Below are 6,000 nucleotides of genomic sequence, written 5' to 3'. Positions count from 1 at the left end.
GGTTCCGGTTTCTTGGTTCTAGTTTCTTGGTTCTGCCGAGGCTTCAAGCCCTTGTAGGCTGACAACAATGTCGATGTCAAACAACTGGAAGATGTTGACTCCACCTTCCCCACCCCAAGCTAACCTTCCTGAACGCCTTCGACATAATTTACCTCTCACTGGGGTTCAATCTCTCGAGGTTGTTCAAGGATGATGTGGTGAAGTAGGAGGAGTCGAGGTTCACTTTGTATCAGCCGACGTCAAGAATAATGTCGAAGATAGAGGAGATTGGAAGTCTTTCCCAGTTCAGTTTCAAGAAGTATAAGGGCTGTAAGGTGAAGTAGTAGGGGTGGGGGCAGGGCCGAAAGGGGTATTTCTCCATTGAGGCCGAAATTTTCAAAGTCATACCCTTGCTATTCATGGTGGAGCTTCGGAAGACCAGAGGGGATTCATTGGAATACAATAAGTTCTATAGTGAAGATCTAAAGCCCAACCTCAAAGACACCGTCTAGACATGGGATGGAAACAAACAATAAATATATATTCGTTGTGTATACTACATGATGATTGTTCTCTTTAAAAGCATTTTTGAGTTAAATGATTAGTTGAATCTGCAACCTGCTCTATGTTTGTTGTAAATATATTCCTGGTAGAATTTATAGGAATGAGATGGAGTTTGTTCTGTCCTTTTGTTGTCAATATATTTGTGGCAGTATTAGTAGGATTTACATGGTGGTTGACCTAGTAATCCTCTTCAAAAATCCTAAGAAGAAATATCTCAAGTCGAGCTATAACTACAATTCTTGTATTAGCCCAGCCACTTGATTTTAGTCAAACCCCACCCCCTTAATGTGTATGTGGCCTCTTATGAGAGTAATGGGCGTATGTGGCCTCATATGCACACTAGGATTCTGTCTGCTTTGTTCATCTCCGAGATTACAATGATTGGGTACTTCTCAATAAAGAAATTATATTATTTTCCCTTGCTCCTTTTGCTTCCACTTGTAACTCTGGTATTGATGTTGAGAAATTTAAGGATGCTCAGTCTACCATTTCCTCACGGGCAACCTCTATTACTATATCCATTTCTTGACCAACCATACCTAATCATGTTTCTCCAATTCCTTCTCTGTACAAAACCAGATATGAGAGCCAGGAGACTATTGCTTATGTTCCCATCGTTATAAGAATAATATGTCATTTTATTTTGATAGGACCATACAAGCATTCCAAGATCCCCAAGATGATCACAGCTCAAGTTCTTTGTTGTAACATAGTTTAGGATGTATTGGAGCCTACAAAGTCATGATTGTCTATTTATCTTCTATGTTCTCCACTTCTTGTTCATTCTATTTATTTTCTATATCGCAAATGAATATGATATACTATGGATTCTAGCTATTTTTCATTTGTTTACTTGGGCCAACATGAAACATCTATTTGTGGTTGTTCACTTAGCTTGAAATAGTGTATATTTATACCCTTTTTTCTATAATGTTTCGTAGGATTAAGTTAAAGTTGTTATGTTTTGTGTTTTCTTCATCAATTTGAGACAATGCTAAAGCATTGTTCACAGGAATAAGGCTGAAAGTTTCCTGCAATGTTTATTCAGATTAACTTAAATTTATGCTGTGAATTTTCTTCATCAGTTTGAGGAAATGCTAATGCATTATTCACAGAAATAAGGCTGAATATTTTTATGGGTTGATTTTTTGCACCATCCTTTAATGGTGGAAAATATTTCAAAAATAAAAATTACCTTTAGCACCATTCAATTCAATGACCTTCTTCCTAGAAGTGGTGAGTAGGGTGTGTATATTTTGAAAAAGTTGTGAAAGCACAATTACAATCATAAGCATGTCAGTGATAGGTCTGAGTTGACCATTGATGACCAAGTTAATTTTAGGTGGCAACCTACCTCAATTGTTACACTGCTTGGAAATTCTCTTCCTCCCAATGATGATGACCTCTTTTATTTGGTGTGTGCGGGTACTTAATGTGTATGTGGTCTCTTATGAGATAAATGGGAGTATGTGGCCTCATATGCACACTAGGATTCTATCAGCTTTGTTCATCTCACAGAGTACAATGATTAGGTACTTCACAATTAGGAAATTATATTATTCTCCCCTACTCCTTCCACTTCCACTTGTAACTCTCTTATTGATGTTGAGAAATTTGATGATTCTCAATCCACCATTTCCCAATGACAAACTCTATTACTACATCCAATGCTTGGCCAACCATACCTAATTGTGTTTCTCCAATTCCTTCTGTGTACAAAACTAGATATGAGAGCGAGAAGACTATTGATGCTTTTCCCATCGTTATAATAATATATGTCATTTTATTTTGATAGGACCATACAAGCGTTCCAAGATCCCCAAGACGAGCACAACTCAAGTTCTTTTTTGTAACACAGTTTAGGATGTATAAGAGCCTATAGAGTCATGCTTGTCTATTTCTCTTCTATGTCCTCCGCTCCTTGTTAATTTTATTTATTTCGTATATCGCAAAAGAATATGATATATTATGGTTGCTAGCTATTTTCATTTGTTTAATTATGAAAACATGAAACATCTGTTTGTGGTTGCACAGAGAGGGATCAAAATGTTGGTGCTAGAATCTAGGTCCCATTACTGAGTGTATAGTGTTGTTTCTCAAGGTTTTTCTCTACCACAATAGCTCATGAAGTCTAGATCCCAAAGGATGGTATCATCTCTACATCAACTATCATTAGGAAGAAGGGAATTGGGAGATGTTTACATTGAATTGCATCATCATAAGGATGAGTTAGAGACCATTTATGCATCTCAGACATGCTTGACATGGGAGGAACAGCACTGGCAATACAATAAAATTCAACAATGGCAGCCTCCAATTCAAAAACTTCTCTATGCTATGATAGCTCAGTAGAGAAATTTCAATACTTTCAAGTCTTGTTTTAGATATTTATAGAAAATGAGCCCTATGATCAAGGACTCAGAAACGAGGTTTATGGAAGATGTCAGTACCAATTGCCTAAATTGCTTCAAGTTCCTGATGTCAAGGGAGTTCCTGCTGTCAAGGGTAATTAGCATTAATAAAATATTTTATCCTATTATATTCTCAATACTTTGGGCTTGTGCCCATATTCCTTCTTGCTATATCAAATCGAATCCTAATGTCTAATATATGTATATGAAGAGGTAGCTTCAGTAGGAGAATAAGAAGACCAGATCCCAGCAGAACAAGCAACTTTAGTAACTACCTCCCAGTTGGCTGGAATCGTGGAGGGCACTATCCTGACTTTCTAGGATTTCCTTAAGGTAGACAAAGAAAAAATTTCCAAAAAACTGGACATGTTATGGAGACATCTAAAGCAAATGGATTCCATAAACTTGGCTCTCTTGAAGGTCATTAAAATTTTCTTGAATGAGGTTAGTTTAATTGCAAGAAGAGAGCTAGGTAGGACCATCTATTAACTCTTCTTGTGTGTACCAGGTTGGTGATATGGTTATATTGAATAAAAGGATAAAATAGGATAAAATATCCAATTAAGGTCCACTAGGGTAGTCTTACATGTGTTTAGTTCATTTTATGATGGACAGAAACCAACTTTGAGATCACACAACTTCTCTCACACATAATGGAAACATGTGTTAAGCTCCTTTGAGAATGGAAGGAAATCAACTTAGGAAGTCAAACAACTTCACTTACATATACACTCAAGAGCATTCAGTTCTAATATGTATACCTCAATGCTGGGAACAATATCATTAATTCAAACAAATCATTGGTGTATTAAATATTGAATCTTAGTTGTCATGCAGCTCTAAATCCAATAAACCAAGTTTGATACACCATTCATCTAGTCTAACTAGAGATATCTGTGGATCTACAATATATCAAAGACGAGTTTATATGAGTATTTGTTACATCTTGATTATCCTAAAATGAAATTAAGGTTTCCTTCAAATTAATCAAAGCATACAGTAAGAGTGCTTACACTTACATTGTTGTTAATAATATATATTTAGTTTTTTGTTAGTTTCTCTGATTGATTTTATGTTTTGTGGTGTTGGTCTCTTAATAATATTACCAAAATTGGCTTTGCAGAAAGAGGTTAGATTGTAAGAACTCAAAAGAAGATGAAAATGTGTGAGACAAAAGATGAGATCAGACATCAGCCTAAGCAAGGAGGAAGCAGCTGAAATCTTTCTTAGTTTTATTGATATCAAGATAATATCCCAAGTGTTGAAGATGTCTAGGGTCAGTAAAGACCGTTTATGTTGGTGTGAAGAAAAACTCAATAAACTGGTTGTGTCAAAGGGCAAGTTGCATAGAGATTATTCTCTTATGTCTTTCCCATCTTAGAAATCAAGCCAATCTCGATTTTTCTTGGATCTCAGATTACCAGTTGTTAACATGGATTTGCTAGCCTAAGGGAAGGCTAAATCTGTTGGCATTATGATTCAGGTTTGGCACTATGGGACAGGTGTTTTACTTGATGGCAACTCACTCAAGTGACAAATCTATGTTCAGGCTCTCAAAATGATAGAAAATAAGGGGTTCACAGGTACACCATTCAAAAGGTGCGGGCCCGCAGGCACACCATTCACAAAGTGCGGTCATGTCTACAGGTTATCTGAACAGAAGGTGCGGACCCCTAGTACACGCACTTTCATGCAGACAAAAGTGCACACACGTGGAAAATCCTATGGTGGTCCATGGTATTTAGTCCGACGTATATGATTATATTGTTTTGGTCCATGGTATAGCATCTAAATTATTGAACCCAGGTTTTGGGTCCCTTGTATTGGTTTTCTATGGTTTTGATCCATGGTTTGAGTAAGGGCTTGCCTATAAAAAGGAAAGGATATCATTTGGCTAGTCACTGGTGAAATTTGAATATCTTAAGATCTGAAATGTTGGGTGATTGGTTTGAAAAGCTAGATCTAAATCAAGGTAAAATCTATAAGTTGTAAGGCGGATCTATTGATAGGTCGTGATCTCTCTGACGCATGATTAGATCTGTGGATCTGATTGTCTATGGCACATTGGAGGACTATTAATTTGGCTCTAGTCGGAGGTCCGCAGGTGATCCACAGTGCAGGTGCGGGGGTACGCAGTGCAGCAGAAGGCACAGGTGCGGGGGTATGCAGCGCAGCTGAAGGCACAGGTGCGTGTATCCGTAGTGTAGCAGAAGGTGCAAGTGCGGAGGTACGCAGAGCAGCAGAAGGCGCAGGTGCGGGGTCCGTAGCGCAGTAGAAGGTGCAGGAGCGGAGGTATGTAGTGCAACAGAAGGCGCAAGTGCAGGGGTCCGCAGCGCAGCAGAAGGCGCAGGTGCAGAGCTGCGCAGTCCAGACACAGAAGAACTGTGGATATTCACAGGTTTCTATTGATGAAGTTGCGGAATTTTCTTAAAATATTTGTTGGCTGCCTTTTATCTATTGCTGCAGAGTTCTGGGTTTAGATTACTGGTATTGCCTTTCTGGTTACTACATTCTGAGAAGTTATTGGTTGATTCATTGGGTGATTGTAAAAGGAGATTGGTTTATTCACATGTACTTGATGATTATTTGATGTTCATGGAACCAGTTTGAAAATTTATGAAAAGTGGTCCTTCGAAGAAAAGAAGTAGGTCAACACCTACGTACTAGTAGTTTAGCTAGTACAAGAGCTAAGGGGGTTGTAGCTCCCTTCCAGGAGAGACTGGAAAATGAGAGAGGATCGTAGCTCTCAGCAGGTTGGAGTCTACGTACTGGTAATGGACTACACTAGTACAAAATCATTGTAAAAGAAGTTTCTAATTCAAAGAAGATAGAGACATATTGCAGTAGGTGGTTTTCACCCACATTGGGTTTCCACCTTATATCTGGTGTTCTTTGGTGTAACTATATGTTTTCCTTGTTCTTGCTCATTATTATATGGTACTGACATACAAATTAATGATCAATATCTGAAGAATAAATTAAAGTATAAATCTGGAAGATATATTGAAAATAATTTCATAATACTGATTCACCCCCCCCCCCCTCT

This window comes from Pinus tabuliformis, chromosome J (genome assembly GCF_031772625.1).
Source record: "Pinus tabuliformis cultivar Carrire ecotype Pingquan chromosome J, CPIR1, whole genome shotgun sequence".
Classification (NCBI taxonomy): Eukaryota; Viridiplantae; Streptophyta; class Pinopsida; order Pinales; family Pinaceae; genus Pinus; species Pinus tabuliformis.
The sequence above is the reverse complement of the archived record's forward strand: the minus strand, read 5'-3'. Positions refer to the sequence as shown.